This window comes from Balaenoptera acutorostrata, chromosome 2 (assembly GCF_949987535.1).
Source record: "Balaenoptera acutorostrata chromosome 2, mBalAcu1.1, whole genome shotgun sequence".
NCBI lineage: Eukaryota > Metazoa > Chordata > Mammalia > Artiodactyla > Balaenopteridae > Balaenoptera > Balaenoptera acutorostrata.
In genome coordinates this window covers 2,157,575-2,181,304 of record NC_080065.1, presented here as the reverse complement: position 1 = coordinate 2,181,304, position 23,730 = coordinate 2,157,575, and positions in this window count along the sequence as shown.

The following is a 23,730-nucleotide window of genomic DNA, read 5'->3' as shown; positions in this document are numbered from 1 at the left end:
GCTTTTATTTCCTTTTGCTATATACCAGGATGTGGTATTGCTGCAGCATATGGTCCTATATTTAATTTTTTGAGCAACCTCTACAGTTTTTCCATGGTGACTAAACTATTTATATCCCCACCAACAGTGCACAAGGGTTCCCTTTTTTCCATACTCTCACCAATGCTTATCTCTTGTCTTCTTGATAATAGCAATTCTAAAGCTGTGAGATGATACCTCATTGTGGTTTTGATTTGTATTTCCTTACTTTTTAGGGATGTTGAGCATCTTTTCATGTACTTGTTGACCGTTTAGAAGTCTTCTTTGGAAAAGTATGTATTCAATTCTACTGCCCATTTTTAAATTGGATTTTCTTTCCTGTTTTTGCTTGTTTGTTTTTGCTATTGAGTTGTATGAGTTCAGTATAAACAGATTTTGGATACTAACCTTTTATCCAATATAAGCTTTGAGAACATATTCTCCTTTTTCTGTATTCTCCCTTAACATTTTGTTGATTGTTTCTTTTGCGGTACAAAAGCTTTTTAGGTAGATGTAGATTCACTTACTGATTTTTTACCTTTGTTGCTTATGCTTTTAGGGTCATATCCAAAACAATCATTGCCAAGACCAATGTTAAGGCACTTCTTCTCTATGTTTCCTTCTAGGAGTTTTAGGGTATCAGTCCTTATGTTTGTCTCTAATCCATTTTGATTAATATTTGTGAGTGCTATAAGATAAGGGTCTAATTTCATTTTTCTGCATGTGGTTTTCCAATTTTCCCAACAGCATTTGTTGAAGACATTATTCTTTCTCCATTCACAATAGCATCAAAACCAATAAAATAGTTGGAATAAATTTAACCAAGGAAGGGAAATAATTGTACAATAAACACTTGAAGATTTTGATGAAAGACACTGAAGAAGAAAAAATAAAATAGAAAGATATACTGTGCCCATGGAGCAGAAGAATTAATATCGTTCAAATGTCCATACTACACATCTATAGATTCAATTAAATCTCTATCAAAATTCTAATGACCCTTTTCACAGATATAGAAAAAAAAAACCTTAAACTTTGTCAAACGAAAGACCCCAAATAGCCAAAGCAATCCTGAGAAAGGACAAGTTGGGAAGCATCAAACCTCCTGATTTAAAACTATATTACAGGGCTTCCCTGGTGGCGCAGTGGTTGAGAATCTGCCTGCTAATGCAGGGGACACGGGTTCGAGCCCTGGTCTGGGAAGATCCCACATGCCACGGAGCGACTGGGCCCGTGAGCCACAACTACTGAGCCTGCGCGTCTGGAGCCTGTGCCCCGCAACGGGAGGGGCTGCGATAGTGAAAGGCCCGCGCACCGCGATGAAGAGCGGTCCCCGCACCGCGATGAAGAGTGGCCCCCGCTCGCCGCAACTAGAGAAAGCCCTCGCACGAACCGAAGACCCAACACAGCCAAAAATGAATAAATAAATAAAGTAGCTATAAAACTATATTACAGAGATATAGTAATTAAGACAGTATGGTACTGGCAAGAAAATAGTCACATAATCAGTGGAACAGAATAGAGAGCCTAGAAATAAACCCCTGCATATAAAGTCAACTAATATTTGAGAAGGGAGTCACACATACTCAATGGGCAAATGATAGTCTCTTCAACAAATGGTACTGGGACAACAAAATGACTACTTTTAATTTTTTGAGGAACCTCCATACTGTTTTTCATAGTGGCTGTAGTAGTTTACATTTTCACCAAAAAGGATTTCCTTCTGTTCACATCCTTGCAAACAATTGTAATCTCTTGTCTCTTTGACTGTACCCATTGTAACAGGTGTGAGGTGGTATCTCATTACGGTTTTGATTTGCATTTCTGTGATGTTGAATGATGCTGAACATCTTTTCATGTACCTGTTGGACATTTGTATTTTTTTTTTTTTGGAAAAGTGTCTAATCAGATCTTTTAACCATTTTTAATCAGATTATTTGTTTTTGTTTGTTTGCTGTTGTGTGATTTCTTTATATACTTCGGTAATTACCATTTATGATAAGACAGTTTGTTAATTTCTCCCATTCCATATGTTGCCTTTTCATTCTTTGGATTATTTCTTTTACTGTGCAGAAGGTTTTTGGGTTGACATAGTCCCACTTGTTTATTTCTCCTTTTCTTGCCTGTTATTTTGGGGTCATATGCAAAAAATAATTATTGCCAAGACCAATGTCAAGGAGCTTTTCTCCTTTATTTTCTTTTAGGATTTTTATTGTTTCAAGTCCTGCATTTAAATCTTTAATCCATTTTGAGTTAAATTGTGTGAGTGATGTAAGATAAGGCTCCAATTCCATTCTTTTTGATTCCTACGATTGTACCAGTTTACACTTCCACCAAAAGTACATAAGAGTTGCCCTTTTTTTTTCTTCACATAACCATTCTAGCAGGTATGAAGTGATATCTCATTGTGGTTTTGATTTGCATTTCCCTGATACTTAGATGAGCATCTTTTCATGTACCTGTTTGTTGTTTGGATGTCTTCTTTGGAGAAATGTCTATTCAAGTCTTTATCCCAGTTTTTTATTTTTTATTTTTTTAGCCATCGAGCTTTATAGATTCTTTATATATTTTGGATAAAGCCCTTATCAGAAAGATGGTTTCCACATATGTTCTCCCATTCTGTAGGTTTCCTTTGTATTTGCTGATTGTTTATTTTGCTATGTAGAAGTGTTGTTTTTTAGTTTAGTGTTTTTTGCTTGTTTGTTATTTTAGTTTTTATTTCATTTGAAACAAGTTCCACTTGTTTATTTTGGCTTTTGTCACTTGCACCCTTGGTACAAATATCCAAAAAGTCTTTGTCAAAACCAGTATCAAAGACGCAAGAGGGAGGAGATATGGGGATATATGTGTACGTATAGCTGATTCACTTTGTTATAAAGCAGAAACTAACACACCATTGTAAAGCAACTATACTCCAATAAAGACGTTAATAAAAAAAAAACCAAAACAAGGAGTTTATTCCTTAGGTTTTCTTCAAGTAACAGAAGAAGTAATAGTTTGGGGGTCTTACATTTAAGCCTTTAGTCCATTTTGGGTTAATTTTTGTGAGTGGTAGAAGAAAGTGGTTTATTTCATTCTTCTGCTTGTAGTTACCCAGTTTTTCCAGCACAATTTATTGAAGAAACTATTCTTTTACCATTGCATCTCTTGGCTCCCTTGTCAAATCTTTGTTGACCATGTATGAGCTGGTTTATTTCTGGGCTCTTGATTCTGTTCCATTTGTCTATGTCTCTATTTTTTGGCAGTATCATACTGTTTTGATTACTATAGCTTTATAATAAAGTTTGAAATCAGGAATTGTGATGCCTATAGATTTGTTCTTTTTTCTCCGGATTGATTTGGCTATTAGGGGTGTTTTGTGGTTTCATACAGCTTTTTGGGTGGTTTTCTTCATTTCTGTGCAAAAGTCATTGGAATTTTGATAGGAATTGCATTGAATCCATAGATGGCTTTGTATAGTATGGACATTTTAACAATATTAATTCTTCCAATCCACGATCACAAGAACTCTTTCCATTTATTTGTATCTTCTTAAGTTTCTTTCATCAAGGTCTTGTAGTTTTACATATCTTTCACCTACTTGGTTTAATTTATTCCTAAGTGTTTTATTTATTTTTGAGGCCATTGTAAATATGATTGTTTTCCTTACTTCTTTTTTCAAATTGTTTGTGGTTAGTATATTAAAACACAGCTGTTCGTACTTCCCTGGTGGCACAGTGGTTAAGAATCCGCCTGCCAATGCAGGGGACATGGGTTTAATCCCTGGTCTGGGAAGATCCCACATGCCACAGAGCAACTAACCCCATACACCACAACTACTGAGCCTGCACTCTAGAGCCCATGAGCCACAACTACTGAGCCCATGCACCGCAACTACTGAAGCCCACACATTCTAGGGCCCATGTGCCACAACTTCTGAGCCTGCATGCTGCAACTACTGAACCCCACACGCCTAGAGCCTGTGCTCCACAGCAAGAGAAAACACTGCAATGAGAAGCCTGTGCATCGCAATGAAGAGTAGCCCTGCTCGCAGCAACTAGAGAAAGCCTGTACACATCAATGAAGACCCAACTCAGCCAAAAATATATAAGTAAATAAAATAAAACACAGCTGTTTTTTGTACGTTGATTTTGTATCCTGCAACTTGACTAAATTTGTTTATTAGATATAATGGTATTTTGGTGGAATCTTTAGGATTTTTCATATATAAGATGATATTAAATGCAAACAGAGACAGTTTTACTTCATCCTTTCCAATTTGGATTTCTTTTATTTCCTTTTCTTGTCTAATTGACATGGCTAGGACTTCCAGCACCGTATTGAAAAGTAGTGATGAGAGTTGACATGCTTGTTTTTTTTTCCTATTTTTAGCAGAAAATTTTTCAGAATTTCACCATTGAGAATAATGTTTGCTGTGAATTTGTTCTTTATGACCTTTATTATGTTGAGGTACATTTTTCTAAACCAATTTTGGAAGGATGTTCAATTTTGTCAAGTGCCTTTTCTGCGTCTATTGAGATTACCATATGATTTATATGTTTTATTCTATTAATGTGGTGCATCACATATTTTAATTTACATATTTTATTTAGTTTACATTGAACCATCGTTGCACCCCAGGGATAAATCCCACTTGGTCATGGTGTGTGATCCTTTTTGTATACCATTGAATTTAGTTTGCTAGTATTTTGTTGAGAATTTTTGCATTTATATTCATCAGGGATACTTCCCAGTTTTTTTTTTTTCTGATAGTGTTCTTATGTAGGTTTGGTATCAAAGTTACGTTGGACCCATAAAATGAGTTTGGGAATGTTCCTCCTCTTCATTTGTTTGGAAGAGTTTATGATAGATTTGTATTAATTCTTATTTAAGTGTTTGGTAGAATTTCCCAGTGAAGCCATCTCATCTTTACTTTTTTCTGTTGGTAGGTTTTTGATTAATGATACAAGCTCTTCACTCATCACTGATCTGTTTAGATTTTCTATTTTGTTTTGATTCAGTCTTGGTAGTTTTCTAGGAATTTGTTTATTTCTTCTAGTTTATCCAATTTGTTGGAGTATACTTATTCATATGTGTCACTTATGATGTTGTATTTCTGTTGTATCAGTTGCAGTTTCTCTTCATTCATTTCTGATTTTGTGTATTTGAGTATTCTCTTTTATTCTTAGTATAGATAAAAGTTTGTCAATTTTGCTTATCTTTTTAAAAAAGCACACTTTGCATGGATGTTTTCTATTGTTTTCATGGTCTCCATTAATATCTGCTCTGATATTTCATTCCTTTTGCTACTTATGTGCTTAGTTTTTTGCTTTTTTTTCTAGTTCCTTTAAGGGTAAAGTTAGATTGTTTATTTCTGATCTTTTTTCTTATTGTAGTTGTTTATAATGATAAACTTCTTAATTACAGCTGTTTTTGTTGCATCCTGTAAGTTTTGCTAAGTTGTATTTCCATTTTATTTTGGTCCTATATATATATATATATATATATATATATATATATATATATATATAGATAGATCTATATCTATCTATCTATATGTATATTTCAGACATTATTGTAAAGCTGATGTAACTTTTTCCAGTTTTATTGAGATATAATTGACCTATGATTTGACATACATATATTGTGAAATGATTACCACAATACAATTAGTTAACATACATCATCTCATCTAAAAAGATTCTTTTTTAATAGTACATATATGTTGTATTCAGAATTCAGGGCAATAAATTTTCTCTTATTTTTCTTTAGAAATTCTACAAACAATATGCTTCCTTTTATAAGGTGTGTTTTCCCAAATTAGTTAATCTCATTTTGTTTTTAACTTATATTTCATGTCTGTAAAAGACAATTTTCAACTCAGTACACTTAAGACAATGTGGTGTTGAATTCAAATTTGAATCTCCCATATGTTGCCAATAATATATGTGATTATTTGTTTAATTATACCCCTACTGTGCTTATGACTTATCAACTTTATTTGTCTTCTTGGTTATTGATCATTGTTTGCTTTATTCTGACTTGGCGAGTAGTTTTGGAAATAGTCTTAATTTCTCATCTACTTTTTAAATGAATTTATTACCTTGTGAAAGAAAATTTTGAATGAAAAGTAATTTTTGAAAAGTTTTACACTTCTATTTTTGGTATTATTTCGTTAAAAATAATTTTTTTTTAAATTTAAATTTTATTTTTATTTTTGGCTGTGTTGGGTCTTCATTGCTGTGTGCAGGCTTTCTCTGGTTGCGGTGAGCGGGGGCTACTCTTCATTGCGGTGCACGGGCTTCTCATTGCGGTGGCTTCTCTTGTTGTGGAGCACGGGCTCTAGGTGCACAGGCTTCAGTAGTTGTGGCACGCGGGTTCAGTAGTTGTGGCTCACGGGCTCTAGAGCGCAGGCTCAGTAGTTGTGGCGTGTGGGCTTAGTTGCTCTGCGGCATGTGGGATCTTCCTGGACCAGAGCTCGAATCCTTGTCCCCTGCATTAACAGGCAGATTCTTAACCACTGGGCCACCAGGGAAGCCTGGTATTATTTAATTTTTAACTGTGGGAAAAACATATAGTATTTATCATCTTAACCATTTTATTTATTTATTTATTTATTTTTGGCTGTGTTGGGTCTTCATTTCTGTGTGAGGGCTTTCTCTAGTTGTGGCAAGCGGGGCCACTCTTCATCGTGGTGTGCGGGCCTCTCACTATTGCGGCCTCTCTTGTTGCAGAGCACAAGGTCCAGACACGCAGGCTCAGTAGTTGTGGCTCACGGGCCTAGTTGCTCCACGGCATGTGGGATCTTCCCAGACCAGGGCTCGAACCCGTGTCCCCTGCATTAGCAGGCAGATTCTCAACCACTGAGCCACCAGGGAAGCCCCCAACAAACGCTTCTTCATTTCCCTCTGCTCCAAGCCTCTGTCAACTAACATTCCACTTTTTCTTTATCAGAGTTCTCACCTAAAGAAAGTCATATACTCTCCGTTCCTTTGTGACTATTGTATATCACAAAATAATACTGTCTTCTAGATTTATTCACTTTGCATCATGTGACAAGATCCGTTACTTTTTCAAAGCTGAATAATAATCCATTGTATGTATATGCTACATTTTAAAATATATTCATGAATATTGGGCTGTTTCATCTATTACTGATTTTTGTGAGTAATGCTACAAAGTAACTGAGTGTGAAAATATCTCTAACAGATGCTCCTTTGAAGTCCTTTATATACATACCCAGATGTGGGAGGGCTGGATCATATCATAATTCTATCTTTAATTTTTTGAGAAAATTCCATATTATTTTTTTGCTGGTTATATTCTTTTATATTTCCTTGAACAATGTATAAGTATTTCAATTTCTCCATATCATTGTCAACATTTTCTATATACTATATTACGTATATATATATGTAGTGGTCTTCCTAATCAGTATGAGGTGATACCTCATTGTGGTCTCATTTATTTCCCTAATAATTACTTATTTTGAGCATCTTTCACATTTCTGTTGTTTATTTGTATATATTATTTGAATTAATGTCTATTAAATCCTCAGCCCATACATTGTGTTACTTGTTTTTTGATGTTGTTGTGTTCTAGGTGTTATTTATATAATCTGGATCTTACCTCCTTATTAGATATATGATTTGCAGAATTTTCTCTCTTTCTGCAGGTTGCCTTTCCACCCCATTGATTGTTTCCTCTAATGTGTGCAAGTTTTTACATGTGATGGAATCCCATTCAACTGTATTGCTTTTCTTGCCTGAGTTTTCAGTTTCATATCCAAAAAATCATTGCCAAATCCAATGTCATAAAAAATATCCCCTATGTTTTCTCCTAGGAGATTTATAGTTATAGTTTTGTATTTAAATCATCAATCCTTTTATTTTTTAAAAAATTATTTATTTATTTACTTTGGCTGTACTGGGTCTTATGCAGCATGTGGGATCTTTTAGTTGTGGTATGCAGACTTCTTGGTTGCAGCATGCAGGCCTCTTAGTCGAGGCATGTGGGCTTCTTAGTTGAGGCATGAATGTGGGATCTAGTTCCCTGACTAGGGATCGAACCCAGTCCCCTGCATTGCGAGCACGGAGTCTTACCCACTGGCCCACCAGGGAAGTCCCAGTTCAATCCTTTCAGAGTTAACATTTATATGTGGCATTAGGTAAGAGTCCAACATAATTCTTTCACATGTAAACATCCAATTTTTCCAGCGCCATTTGTTTAAGAGACTACCCATTTCCAATTGTGTGCTCTAGGCACCCTAGTTGAAGATTATTTGACATAAATATGGAACCTTCTATCTGTGCTCTCTCTGCTGATCGATTATTCTTTTTCTGTCTGTATGTTTGCACTATTCTCTTTTGATAACTATAGCTTTGTAGTATATTTAAAATCTGGAAGTGTAATGCTTCCAACTTTTCACTTTCTTTATCAAGTTATTTTTGATATTCAATGTTTTGTAATATTCCACATACATTTTAGAAGGAACTTTTCTATTTTTGTCAAAATTGTCATTGGGATTTTGAAAGCGACTGTTCTGAATCTATAGATCACCTTGGGTAGTATTGACAATTAATATAAGTATTCCCATCTGGAAATATGGAATGTGTGTTTGTTTATTTATATCTTCTCAAATAACTTCCAGCAGTTTTTACAATCTTTATCATGCAAGCTTTTCACTTCCTTCATTAACTCCTAATATATTATTCTGTTTGAACCTAGTGTAAATGAAAATATACTCTTAATGTCTTTTTTGGATTATTTTCTGTTAGTGTATAGAAACTCAACTAATTTTTGTTTAATTTTGTATTTTGAAGTTTGCTAAATTTGTTTATGATTTCTGTACTTATTTGCTTTTTAATGTGGATGCTTTAGGTTTTTCTACATAAGATTTTGTCATCTGTAATCAGAGATACTTTACTCCTTCCTTTCTGGTTTGGATGCCTTTTTTTCCTTGCGTGATCATTTTGACTAGGAAATTGAATCCAAGTGGTGAGAATGTGCATTCTTATATTTTTCTGGAATATAGAGGAAAAGCTTTCAGTCTTCCACTATTGAATATACTGATAATTGTGGTCTTTTCATGTATAATCTTCATTATATTCCGGTTGTTTGCTTTAATTTATATTGGATAACCCTGGTCTCATAGAAGGTGTCCTGATAATTTATCTCCTCTTCACACTTTGGAAATATTTGTTGAGAATTTGTGTTAAATTTTCTTGAAATGTCGTTGAAATTATCTAGTTAATTCATCTGGTTCATAGATTTTTTTTTGTTGGGAATTCTTTAAAATTAGTATTTTTGTCTAATTGTAAGTTTATTGTGATTTTAAAAAATTCTTTTATGCTAAATTCTAAGTAGGCTGTATCTTTCTAGAAATTCATGTAATTTTTTTAAGTGTCAAATTTGTTGTTGTATAATTGTTCATAGTAGCCTCCTATAATTACTTTTATTTCTATAGTACCATTTATTATATCTCTTCTTTCACTTCTGATTTTACTTGGGTCATTTCTGTTTTACTTAATTTAGGTAACTATTTGTCAAGTATACATAAAATGTAGAGTATTTTCACTGAGATTATTAAGTGGGATAATTTATTTGGTATCTTTCAGCTATATCTTTTCATGACATCCTGGGTTTGATGCCAAAAAAAGCCAGGCATGGAAGATTTATTCTGAAAAGTGCTGTTCAGGAAATAAGAAAGCTGTCGCCTTAAAAATTTAAACTTAATGAAAGACTGGGAATGTAAGCAGGCATGTGAAGGACTAAAAGGATGTTATTATGGATATAATCATATTAGGACAACTTCCCATAGGAAAAACATTACTGCCAAAATAAATCAAGGATATAAATCAAATTGGGAAAAACTCCAATTTAAGTCAGTAACTTTGGCAGAAAAATATGTTTTTGTACATAAAGATGTGTACCTTTTTTTATTATTTATTTATTTTTAAAATTTTTATTTATTTTTCGGCTGTGTTGGGTCTTTATTGCTGCACGCGGGCTTTCTCTAGTTGTGGGGAGCGGGGGCTACTCTTCATTGCGCTGTGCAGGCTTCTCACTGCAGTGGCTTATCTTGTTGCAGAGCATGGGCTCTAGGCGCACACGTTTCAGTAGTTGCAGCATGCAGGCTCAGTAGTTGTGGTACGCCAGCCCTAGAGCGTGCGGGCTTCAGTAGTGGCGGCGCGTGGGCTTAGGTGCTCTGCAGCATGTGGGATCTTCCCAGACCAGGGCTTGAACCCATGTCCCCTGCATTGGCAGGTGGATTCTTAACCACTGAACCACCAGGGAAGTACCTATAATTTTTTAAATTATGCACAATCTCTGAATGAAAATTTGGAAAACTTGGAAAGTCATCTAGTCTATATTGCAAATACTCATGTCTGAAAACAATAGATTTAAGAATGAAAAAAAAATTCCCAGTATCAATTTGGGAGATCCATTAGCAAGTGTTCTTTATACCTTAACCAACAAATAGTTTCTCCCTATTCTAAAACCTGTAATGTTGATAATAATGGGAGGGTCTTTATCCAGCCAACGTTGTTCTATAGGTATCATAGTATAGGTAATACGAAACAACTTTTCATGTGTAATAAAATGAGTAAGGCCTTAAGCAAGAGCTCTATCTTCAACAATCACAGGAGTATTTATAATGGAGCAAGAAGTTATCCATTCATTGAAATGGGGAATCACTTTGACCAAGACTCAAATCTTATGAAACATCGGGGAATTCAATTTTCAGAGAACCATTCTAAAAGTAACAGTGTAGAAATGTTTTTCATCAAAGTTCTAATCTTACTGTGTATTAAGCGTGTTCGTATTGGAGAGAAGACTTCCAAACGCAGTGAGTGCGGTAACGTTCTTCACCAGTCTTCAAGTCTTACTCAGCATCAGAGAATTCATACTAGGGAGGAACGTTAACAAGTGTAATAAACGTGGGAAGGGCGTTCATCAATCATTAAATCTAAGAAGACATAGGGAAATCCATACTGAAGGGAAATCTTACAAATGTAAAGAATGTGGCAAAGCCTTTAATCAGCGTTCATATCTTAGTCAGCGTTAGAGATCTCGTGCTGGAGAGAAACCTCGCAAAGGCAGGGAATCTGCCAAAGCCTTTAACTCGCTCTCAAAACTTTCTAGACATTTTCCTACTAGGGAAAACTGTGCAAATGTAGAGAATATGACAAAGCTTTTAACCACAATTGTCACCTTGCTTGACATCGGAGGGTCCACCGTGGAGAGAAACCCTACAAATGTAGTAAGTGATTAAAGTATGTTAGCCCTGGGCTTCCCTGGTGGCGCAGTGGTTGAGAATCTGCCTGCCAATGCAGGGGACATGGGTTCGAGCCCTGGTCTGGGAAGATCCCACATGCCACGGAGCAACTAGGCCCGTAAGCCACAACTACTGAGCCTGCGCGTCTGGAGCCTGTGCTCCGCAACAAGAGAGGCCGCGACAGTGAGAGGCCCGCGCACCGCGATGAAGAGTGGCCCCCACTTGCCGCAACTGGAGAAAGCCCTGGCACAGAAACGAAGACCCAACACAGCCAAAAATAAATAATAAATAAATAATAAATAAATTTAAAAAAAACTGATGAAAATTAAAAAAAAAAAAGATGTTAGTCCTAAATATATACTTTAGAAAACACCTGAGAGTTCATAATGGAAAGAAACTTGAATGATGAAAAAATGTAAGCAGTTAATCAAAAATAAAATCTAATTAAATACCAGAATACATAGTAGAAAGCATTCAGTCAATAACCCTTTTTTGGCATTACTTTAAATCAGAATATTGTAGAAAATAATCTAAAGACAAACACTTATAAAATTTATTTGTTGGGGCTTCCCTGGTGGCGCAGTGGTTGAGAATCTGCCTGCCAATGCAGAGGACAAGTGTTCGAGCCCTGGTCCGGGAAGATCCCACATGCCACAGAGCAACCAAACCTGCGCGGCACAGCTACTGAAGCCTGCGTGCCTAGAGCCCGTGCTCCGCAACATGAGAAGCCACAGCAATGAGGAGCCTGTGCACCACAACGAAGAGTAGCCCCGCTCGACGCAACTAGAGAAAGCCCATATGCAGCAACGAAGACCCAACGCAGCCAAAAATGAATTAGAAACTAAAATAAAATTTGCCTCTGAATAACTCTGAGTGAATTTGGTATAAGTTGTAAAGTCTGCATCTACATTCACTTCATTCCAAATGGTTTCCAATTAATTGTTCCTTAACTACTTTTAGAAAACTTTTGGGATAGAGACTCCATTTTAGTTTGAATTTCCAGTTTAATGGATGCAGCAGTCCCGTCAGTAGGGCAGGCTGCCTCCAGGGACCTGTGAGGGAGGCGCGGCCTGCACTTCCTGCACTGACCACAGGGTGGCGCCGAGTTCGCCTCTCTGCCCCACAGCGCATGCTCGTTCCCTGCGAACTCGATTGTGAGGGCAGCTGAGAGGAGTTGAGCCTCGTCAGGCGCGGGGGCGGGGGCCTTCGGGTAGGACGCCCGGCTCAGCGTCTCTGCTGAGAGGAGCTCGGTCTCCCGTCTCCTTAGGACTCGCTGGGGTTTCGGCTTCAGGACAAAGTGGGGCTGCGTCCACGCTGACTAGGGAACTAGGTTTCCTGAGGACCCAGGTGATGCCTGAGGAAAAGGTGAAGAGACGGTGAGGAAAAGTGGGGAGAAGCTTCCTGTGGGCGACTGACCGTTGAGGGGGTCCGTCTTCGTGTGAGCGAGGGAGGGCTTGGCGTGGGAAGCTGGGTGTTTGGTCAGGTTTGTGTGCAGGGCAGCCAGCGTGAGTTATGGGGCGTCCAGTTTTCCCAGCACCATTTATCGTGGGGAGTGTCGTGCTCCTTGGTGTGTCCTTGGTCCCTGTGTCCTAAATTCCCCGAGCCCGTCCGTGTGGGTTGAATTCTGGTCTCTCTGTCCTGTTCCTCTGGTCCCTGTGCCCGTTTTGAGCCAGTTCCACACTGTTTTGGTGACTGTAGCTTCTCAGCAGAGTGTGACGTCAGGGAGGGAGTTGCCTCCAGCCCGTTCTCTTTTTTCAGGGTTTCTTTGGCTATTTGGGGTCCTTTGTGGTTCCCCACAGATATTAGGAGGATTTGCTCTGTTTTGGGGGAAAATACCATGGAATTTTGGGAGGGATTGCATTCACTGTGTCCACTGCTTTGGGTAGCATGGATGTTTTAACACTATTAATTGTTCCATTCCGTGAGAACAGGCTATCTTTCCGTTTATTGGTGTGGTTTTCAGTGTCTTCATCAATGTCTTAAAGTTTTCAGTGTGCAGGTCTTTCACCTCCTTGGTTGACTTTATTCCCAGGTATTTTGTTCTTTTTGATGCAGTTGTAAATAGGGTTGCTTTCTTTCTCTTTCTGATGGTTCATTATTAGTGTTGAGAAATGCAACTGATTTCTGTGTATTGACTTTGCAACTTTACTGAATTTATTTATTAGTTCTAATAGTTGTTTTGTGGAATGAAGTGGAAAATTGGAATTCAAACATCCCACTGTTTCTACCATATCCAGGTCGTCCACAACACGGAGGACAGCGGCTCCTAGTATAACCTTCCCACAGTGCCTCTCCATGACATGTGGACTTTGGGTGAAGTGGATCTGGGTAAGGCTTGGCTTCTATATGGAAGTTTGATGTTTTCTCTGCTTTTCTGGCATGCTGTTGACATACATGATGTTTTGAAAAGTAATTGACTCTCCAGTAATTTCAAACATACAACATTACATACGTAAAAACAAGTCTTGTACCTTGCTTAAATATACTCCTAAATATTGATGTTGACATTATTAAAAATGGAATTGTTCTCATAAATTCTTCTTCAGATTATTTTTTGCCAGCGTATGCATATAAGATAGATTTTCATGAATTGATATTTTGTTCTGTAACTTTGATTAATTAGTTGAGTAGCTCAAATAATTTCTTTGCTGATTATAGGTAGTTTTATATATAAGATGATGTGACCTATGTTCTGTGAAGAGACAGGGTTTTAATTTTTCCATTCACCCATGGATGCCTTTTCTTTCTTTCCTCAAGATTCTGGGTAGAACTTCCAGTACACTATTGAGTAATGGTGATGAAGGCCAGCTTCCTGGCCTTGTTCCTGATTTCAGGAGTAAATCTTTCAGTCTTTAACATTGAGCATGATGTTTGCTGTGGCTTTTGGTACTACTCTTTTCCATATTGAACAAATTTCCTTTTATGCCTGCTTTCTTGAGTGTTTTTCATGAAATAACACTGGATTTTCATTGTAGATGTTTTGCATTAATTGATAGGATTGTGTGTTTTTCCTTCACACCATTATTGTGGTTGAATACATTGCTTACTTTTAATATGTTGAGCAACCTGAAATTTCTGGTGTAGAGATACTTGCGTATGGCATTATCCATTTAAAGTTCTGTTGGTTTCATGTTGCTATTATTTTGTGATAGATTTTTACATTCATATTTATAAGTTATACTGGGGTAGTTTTCTTGTTTTCCTTTCTTTTTAAAATCTTTTTTAAAATAGTGGTTTTATTTCATTTTAATTATTTATTTATTTTGGCCCCATCCCATGGCTTGTGGGATCTTAGTTCCCCAGTCAGGGATTGAACCCGAGCCCTTGGCAGTGAAAGCACAGAGTCCTAACCACTGGGCCACCAGAGAATTCCCCAGTTTTCTTTTCCAAGATGTATCTGTATAATCTGACTAGACTTGGCTTGGTGTAAGTGGTTTGGAGGGTTAGCATCAGGGCTGGGGCTGGTGTGAGGGTTGGGGCTGTGGATGGTGTATGGTTGCTGTTATGGTTTAAGTTTTATGGTTAATGAGTTATTTATGGGTATGGTCAATGAATCTATTTTACGGTTTGGTTATGGTTATGGTTTTGCTTATTGGTTAAGGTTTATGGTTTTGCTCTCAGGGTGTTAGGGTTCTGTGTTAGAGTGGGTGTTAGGGTTCTGTGTTAGAGTGGGTGTTAGGGTATGGGTTAGAATTGGGGTACAGGTAGAATACGGGTAGAGCATGGGTTAGGGTAAGGTACAGGTTTAGGGTACGGGTTAGGCTAAGGTTAGGTCAGGGCTTAGGGTCAGGATCAGAGTTGAGGGTTAGGGTCCATGTCAGGATTAGCGTCAAGGTTGAGCGAGGCCATTGTTTTCTGCTCCTCCAGTGCTGGATTCTCATTGATAGAGGAATGAAATGTCTGCTCTGGTCACCCAGTGTTTCAAATTGAGCTCAGCCTTAGTCAAGGGTTCTTAGGGCCTCAGAGGTCATGCAGGGTTTCCCTCCACCCTCCCTCCTGGGAAGGGTGATGCAGGCCCCACTCTGTCTGGGCAGCCCCAGGTCCAGCATGGCCCTGACATGCAGGATACTAAGTAGACGTGATGTAAGACTTGGTGCATCAGTCTGCCAGCCCCCAGGTGCTGCCTTTTTTTTTTCCTTAATTAATTAATTAATTAATTAATTTTTGGCTGTGTTGGGTCTGCATTGCTGCACGGAGGCTTTCTCTAGTTGCGGCGAGTGGGGGCTTCTCATTGCGGTGGCTTCTCTTGTTGCAGAGTACAGGCTCTAAGCGCGTGGGCTTCAGCAGTTGTGGCTCGCGGGTTCTAGAGCGCAGGCTCAGTAGTTGTGGTGCACGGGCTTAGTTGCTCCACAGCATGTGGGATCTTCCCGGACCAGGGCTCGAACCCGTGTCCCCTGCATTAGCAGGCAGATTCTCAACCACTGCGCCACCAGGGAAGCCCCTTGAATAGTTTTGTATTTAAAATTTGTCTGTGGGGACAATGCAGGGGACACGGCCCCGAGCCCTGGTCCGGGAAGATCCCACATGCCACAGAGCAACCAAACCTGCGCGGCACAGCTACTGAAGCCTGCGCGCCTAGAGCCCGTGCTCCGCAACATGAGAAGCCACGGCAATGAGGAGCCCGTGCACCACAAAGAAGAGTAGCCCCGCTGGACGCAACTAGAGAAAGCCCATATGCAGCAACGAAGACCCAACGCAGCCAAAAATGAATTAGAAACTAAAATAAAATTTGCCTCTGAATAACTTTGAGTGAATTTGGTATAAGTTGTAAAGTCTGCATCTACATTCACTTCATTCCAAATGGTTTCCAATTACTTGTTCCTTAACTACTTTTAGAAAACTTTTGGGATAGAGACTCCATTTTAGTTTGAATTTCCAGTTTCATGGATGCAGCAGTCCTGTCAGTAGGGCACGCTGCCTCCAGGGACCTGTGAGGGAGGCGCGGCCTGCACTTCCCTGCACTGACCACAGGGTGGCGCCGAGTTCGCCTCTCTGACCCACAGCGCATGCTCGTTCCCTGCCAACTGGATTGTGAGGGCAGCTGAGAGGAGTTGAGCTTCGTCAGGCGCGGGGGCGGGGGCCTTCGGGTAGGACGCCCGGCTCAGCGTCTCTGCTGAGAGGAGCTCGGTCTCCCGTCTCCTTAGGACTCGCTCGCTGGGGTTTCGGCTTCAGGACAAAGTGGGGCTGCGTCCACGCTGACTAGGGAACTAGGTTTCCTGAGGACCCAGGTGATGCCTGAGGAAAAGGTGAAGAGACGGTGAGGAAAAGTGGGGAGAAGCTTCCTGTGGGCGACTGACCGTTGAGGGGGTCCGTCTTCGTGTGAGCGAGGGAGGGCTTGGCGTGGGAAGCTGGGTGTTTGGTCAGGTTTGTGTGCAGGGTAGCCAGCGTGAGTTATGGGGCGTCCAGTTTTCCCAGCACCATTTATCGTGGGGAGTGTCGTGCTCCTTGGTGTGTCCTTGGTCCCTGTGTCCTAAATTCCCCGAGCCCGTCCGTGTGGGTTGAATTCTGGTCTCTCTGTCCTGTTCCTCTGGTCCCTGTGCCCGTTTTGAGCCAGTTCCACACTGTTTTGGTGACTGTAGCTTCTCAGCAGAGTGTGACGTCAGGGAGGGAGTTGCCTCCAGCCCGTTCTCTTTTTTCAGGGTTTCTTTGGCTATTTGGGGTCCTTTGTGGTTCCCCACAGATATTAGGAGGATTTGCTCTGTTTTGGGGGAAAATACCATGGAATTTTGGGAGGGATTGCATTCACTGTGTCCACTGCTTTGGGTAGCATGGATGTTTTAACACTATTAATTGTTCCATTCCGTGAGAACAGGCTATCTTTCCGTTTATTGGTGTGTTTTTCAGTGTCTTCATCAATGTCTTAAAGTTTTCAGTGTGCAGGTCTTTCACCTCCTTGGTTGACTTTATTCCCAGGTATTTTGTTCTTTTTGATGCAGTTGTAAATAGGGTTGCTTTCTTTCTCTTTCTGATGGTTCATTATTAGTGTTGAGAAATGCAACTGATTTCTGTGTATTGACTTTGCAACTTTACTGAATTTATTTATTAGTTCTAATAGTTGTTTTGTGGAATGAAGTGGAAAATTGGAATTCAAACATCCCACTGTTTCTACCATATCCAGGTCGTCCACAACACGGAGGACAGCGGCTCCTAGTATAACCTTCCCACAGTGCCTCTCCATGACATGTGGACTTTGGGTGAAGTGGATCTGGGTAAGGCTTGGCTTCTATTTGGAAGTTTGATGTTTTCTCTGCTTTTCTGGCATGCTGTTGACATACATGATGTTTTGAAAAGTAATTGACTCTCCAGTAATTTCAAACATACAACTTTACATACATAAAAACAAGTCTTGTACCTTGCTTAAATATACTCCTAAATATTGATGTTGACATTATTAAAAATGGAATTGTTCTCATAAATTCTTCTTCAGATTATTTTTTGCCAGCGTATGCATATAAGATAGATTTTCATGAATTGATATTTTGTTCTGTAACTTTGATTAATTAGTTGAGTAGCTCAAATAATTTCTTTGCTGATTATAGGTAGTTTTATATATAAGATGATGTGACCTATGTTCTGTGAAGAGACAGGGTTTTAATTTTTCCATTCACCCATGGATGCCTTTTCTTTCTTTCCTCAAGATTCTGGGTAGAACTTCCAGTACACTATTGAGTAATGGTGATGAAGGCCAGCTTCCTGGCCTTGTTCCTGATTTCAGGAGTAAATCTTTCAGTCTTTAACATTGAGCATGATGTTTGCTGTGGCTTTTGGTACTACTCTTTTCCATATTGAACAAATTTCCTTTTATGCCTGCTTTCTTGAGTGTTTTTCATGAAATAACACTGGATTTTCATTGTAGATGTTTTGCATTAATTGATAGGATTGTGTGTTTTTCCTTCACACCATTATTGTGGTTGAATACATTGCTTACTTTTAATATGTTGAGCAACCTGAAATTTCTGGTGTAGAGATACTTGCTTATGGCATTATCCATTTAAAGTTCTGTTGGTTTCATGTTGCTATTATTTTGTGATAGATTTTTACATTCATATTTATAAGTTATACTGGGGTACTTTTCTTGTTGTTTTCCTTTCTTTTTAAAATCTTTTTTAAAATAGTGGTTTTATTTCATTTTAATTATTTATTTATTTTGGCCCCATCCCATGGCTTGTGGGATCTTAGTTCCCCAGTCAGGGATCGAACCCGAGCCCTTGGCAGTGAAAGCACAGAGTCCTAACCACTGGGCCACCAGAGAATTCCCCAGTTTTCTTTTCCAAGATGTATCTGTATAATCTGACTAGACTTGGCTTGGTGTAAGTGGTTTGGAGGGTTAGCATCAGGGCTGGGGCTGGTGTGAGGGTTGGGGCTGTGGATGGTGTATGGTTGCTGTTATGGTTTAAGTTTTATGGTTAATGAGTTATTTATGGGTATGGTCAATGAATCTATTTTATGGTTTGGTTATGGTTATGGTTTTGCTTATTGGTTAAGGTTTATGGTTTTGGTCTCAGGGTGTTAGGGTTCTGTGTTAGAGTGGGTGTTAGGGTTCTGTGTTAGAGTGGGTGTTAGGGTATGGGTTAGAATTGGGGTACAGGTAGGCTACGGGTAGAGCATGGGTTAGGGTAAGGTACAGGTTTAGGGTACGGGTTAGGCTAAGGTTAGGTCAGGGCTTAGGGTCAGGATCAGAGTTGAGGGTTAGGGTCCATGTCAGGATTAGCGTCAAGGTTGAGCGAGGCCATTGTTTTCTGCTCCTCCAGTGCTGGATTCTCATTGATAGCTGAATGAAATGTCTGCTCTGGTCACCCAGTGTTTCAAATTGAGCTCAGCCTTAGTCAAGGGTTCTTAGGGCCTCAGAGGTCATGCAGGGTTTCCCTCCACCCTCCCTCCTGGGAAGGGTGATGCAGGCCCCACTCTGTCTGGGCAGCCCCAGGTCCAGCATGGCCCTGACATGCAGGATACTAAGTAGACGTGATGTAAGACTTGGTGCATCAGTCTGCCAGCCCCCAGGTGCTGCCTTTTTTTTTTCCTTAATTAATTAATTTTTGGCTGTGTTGGGTCTGCATTGCTGCACGGAGGCTTTCTCTAGTTGCGGCGAGTGGGGGCTTCTCATTGCGGTGGCTTCTCTTGTTGCAGAGTACAGGCTCTAAGCGCGTGGGCTTCAGCAGTTGTGGCTCGCGGGTTCTAGAGCGCAGGCTCAGTAGTTGTGGTGCACGGGCTTAGTTGCTCCACAGCATGTGGGATCTTCCCGGACCAGGGCTCGAACCCGTGTCCCCTGCATTAGCAGGCAGATTCTCAACCACTGCGCCACCAGGGAAGCCCCTTGAATAGTTTTGTATTTAAAATTTGTCTGTGGGGACAATGCAGGGGACACGGCCCCGAGCCCTGGTCCGGGAAGATCCCACATGCCACAGAGCAACCAAACCTGCGCGGCACAGCTACTGAAGCCTGCGCGCCTAGAGCCCGTGCTCCGCAACATGAGAAGCCACGGCAATGAGGAGCCCGTGCACCACAAAGAAGAGTAGCCCCGCTGGACGCAACTAGAGAAAGCCCATATGCAGCAACGAAGACCCAACGCAGCCAAAAATGAATTAGAAACTAAAATAAAATTTGCCTCTGAATAACTTTGAGTGAATTTGGTATAAGTTGTAAAGTCTGCATCTACATTCACTTCATTCCAAATGGTTTCCAATTACTTGTTCCTTAACTACTTTTAGAAAACTTTTGGGATAGAGACTCCATTTTAGTTTGAATTTCCAGTTTCATGGATGCAGCAGTCCTGTCAGTAGGGCACGCTGCCTCCAGGGACCTGTGAGGGAGGCGCGGCCTGCACTTCCCTGCACTGACCACAGGGTGGCGCCGAGTTCGCCTCTCTGACCCACAGCGCATGCTCGTTCCCTGCCAACTGGATTGTGAGGGCAGCTGAGAGGAGTTGAGCTTCGTCAGGCGCGGGGGCGGGGGCCTTCGGGTAGGACGCCCGGCTCAGCGTCTCTGCTGAGAGGAGCTCGGTCTCCCGTCTCCTTAGGACTCGCTCGCTGGGGTTTCGGCTTCAGGACAAAGTGGGGCTGCGTCCACGCTGACTAGGGAACTAGGTTTCCTGAGGACCCAGGTGATGCCTGAGGAAAAGGTGAAGAGACGGTGAGGAAAAGTGGGGAGAAGCTTCCTGTGGGCGACTGACCGTTGAGGGGGTCCGTCTTCGTGTGAGCGAGGGAGGGCTTGGCGTGGGAAGCTGGGTGTTTGGTCAGGTTTGTGTGCAGGGTAGCCAGCGTGAGTTATGGGGCGTCCAGTTTTCCCAGCACCATTTATCGTGGGGAGTGTCGTGCTCCTTGGTGTGTCCTTGGTCCCTGTGTCCTAAATTCCCCGAGCCCGTCCGTGTGGGTTGAATTCTGGTCTCTCTGTCCTGTTCCTCTGGTCCCTGTGCCCGTTTTGAGCCAGTTCCACACTGTTTTGGTGACTGTAGCTTCTCAGCAGAGTGTGACGTCAGGGAGGGAGTTGCCTCCAGCCCGTTCTCTTTTTTCAGGGTTTCTTTGGCTATTTGGGGTCCTTTGTGGTTCCCCACAGATATTAGGAGGATTTGCTCTGTTTTGGGGGAAAATACCATGGAATTGTGGGAGGGATTGCATTCACTGTGTCCACTGCTTTGGGTAGCATGGATGTTTTAACACTATTAATTGTTCCATTCCGTGAGAACAGGCTATCTTTCCGTTTATTGGTGTGTTTTTCAGTGTCTTCATCAATGTCTTAAAGTTTTCAGTGTGCAGGTCTTTCACCTCCTTGGTTGACTTTATTCCCAGGTATTTTGTTCTTTTTGATGCAGTTGTAAATAGGGTTGCTTTCTTTCTCTTTCTGATGGTTCATTATTAGTGTTGAGAAATGCAACTGATTTCTGTGTATTGACTTTGCAACTTTACTGAATTTATTTATTAGTTCTAATAGTTGTTTTGTGGAATGAAGTGGAAAATTGGAATTCAAACATCCCACTGTTTCTACCATATCCAGGTCGTCCACAACACGGAGGACAGCGGCTCCTAGTATAACCTTCCCACAGTGCCTCTCCATGACATGTGGACTTTGGGTGAAGTGGATCTGGGTAAGGCTTGGCTTCTATTTGGAAGTTTGATGTTTTCTCTGCTTTTCTGGCATGCTGTTGACATACATGATGTTTTGAAAAGTAATTGACTCTCCAGTAATTTCAAACATACAACTTTACATACATAAAAACAAGTCTTGTACCTTGCTTAAATATACTCCTAAATATTGATGTTGACATTATTAAAAATGGAATTGTTCTCATAAATTCTTCTTCAGATTATTTTTTGCCAGCGTATGCATATAAGATAGATTTTCATGAATTGATATTTTGTTCTGTAACTTTGATTAATTAGTTGAGTAGCTCAAATAATTTCTTTGCTGATTATAGGTAGTTTTATATATAAGATGATGTGACCTATGTTCTGTGAAGAGACAGGGTTTTAATTTTTCCATTCACCCATGGATGCCTTTTCTTTCTTTCCTCAAGATTCTGGGTAGAACTTCCAGTACACTATTGAGTAATGGTGATGAAGGCCAGCTTCCTGGCCTTGTTCCTGATTTCAGGAGTAAATCTTTCAGTCTTTAACATTGAGCATGATGTTTGCTGTGGCTTTTGGTACTACTCTTTTCCATATTGAACAAATTTCCTTTTATGCCTGCTTTCTTGAGTGTTTTTCATGAAATAACACTGGATTTTCATTGTAGATGTTTTGCATTAATTGATAGGATTGTGTGTTTTTCCTTCACACCATTATTGTGGTTGAATACATTGCTTACTTTTAATATGTTGAGCAACCTGAAATTTCTGGTGTAGAGATACTTGCTTATGGCATTATCCATTTAAAGTTCTGTTGGTTTCATGTTGCTATTATTTTGTGATAGATTTTTACATTCATATTTATAAGTTATACTGGGGTACTTTTCTTGTTGTTTTCCTTTCTTTTTAAAATCTTTTTTAAAATAGTGGTTTTATTTCATTTTAATTATTTATTTATTTTGGCCCCATCCCATGGCTTGTGGGATCTTAGTTCCCCAGTCAGGGATCGAACCCGAGCCCTTGGCAGTGAAAGCACAGAGTCCTAACCACTGGGCCACCAGAGAATTCCCCAGTTTTCTTTTCCAAGATGTATCTGTATAATCTGACTAGACTTGGCTTGGTGTAAGTGGTTTGGAGGGTTAGCATCAGGGCTGGGGCTGGTGTGAGGGTTGGGGCTGTGGATGGTGTATGGTTGCTGTTATGGTTTAAGTTTTATGGTTAATGAGTTATTTATGGGTATGGTCAATGAATCTATTTTATGGTTTGGTTATGGTTATGGTTTTGCTTATTGGTTAAGGTTTATGGTTTTGGTCTCAGGGTGTTAGGGTTCTGTGTTAGAGTGGGTGTTAGGGTTCTGTGTTAGAGTGGGTGTTAGGGTATGGGTTAGAATTGGGGTACAGGTAGGCTACGGGTAGAGCATGGGTTAGGGTAAGGTACAGGTTTAGGGTACGGGTTAGGCTAAGGTTAGGTCAGGGCTTAGGGTCAGGATCAGAGTTGAGGGTTAGGGTCCATGTCAGGATTAGCGTCAAGGTTGAGCGAGGCCATTGTTTTCTGCTCCTCCAGTGCTGGATTCTCATTGATAGCTGAATGAAATGTCTGCTCTGGTCACCCAGTGTTTCAAATTGAGCTCAGCCTTAGTCAAGGGTTCTTAGGGCCTCAGAGGTCATGCAGGGTTTCCCTCCACCCTCCCTCCTGGGAAGGGTGATGCAGGCCCCACTCTGTCTGGGCAGCCCCAGGTCCAGCATGGCCCTGACATGCAGGATACTAAGTAGACGTGATGTAAGACTTGGTGCATCAGTCTGCCAGCCCCCAGGTGCTGCCTTTTTTTTTTCCTTAATTAATTAATTTTTGGCTGTGTTGGGTCTGCATTGCTGCACGGAGGCTTTCTCTAGTTGCGGCGAGTGGGGGCTTCTCATTGCGGTGGCTTCTCTTGTTGCAGAGTACAGGCTCTAAGCGCGTGGGCTTCAGCAGTTGTGGCTCGCGGGTTCTAGAGCGCAGGCTCAGTAGTTGTGGTGCACGGGCTTAGTTGCTCCACAGCATGTGGGATCTTCCCGGACCAGGGCTCGAACCCGTGTCCCCTGCATTAGCAGGCAGATTCTCAACCACTGCGCCACCAGGGAAGCCCCTTGAATAGTTTTGTATTTAAAATTTGTCTGTGGGGACAATGCAGGGGACACGGCCCCGAGCCCTGGTCCGGGAAGATCCCACATGCCACAGAGCAACCAAACCTGCGCGGCACAGCTACTGAAGCCTGCGCGCCTAGAGCCCGTGCTCCGCAACATGAGAAGCCACGGCAATGAGGAGCCCGTGCACCACAAAGAAGAGTAGCCCCGCTGGACGCAACTAGAGAAAGCCCATATGCAGCAACGAAGACCCAACGCAGCCAAAAATGAAT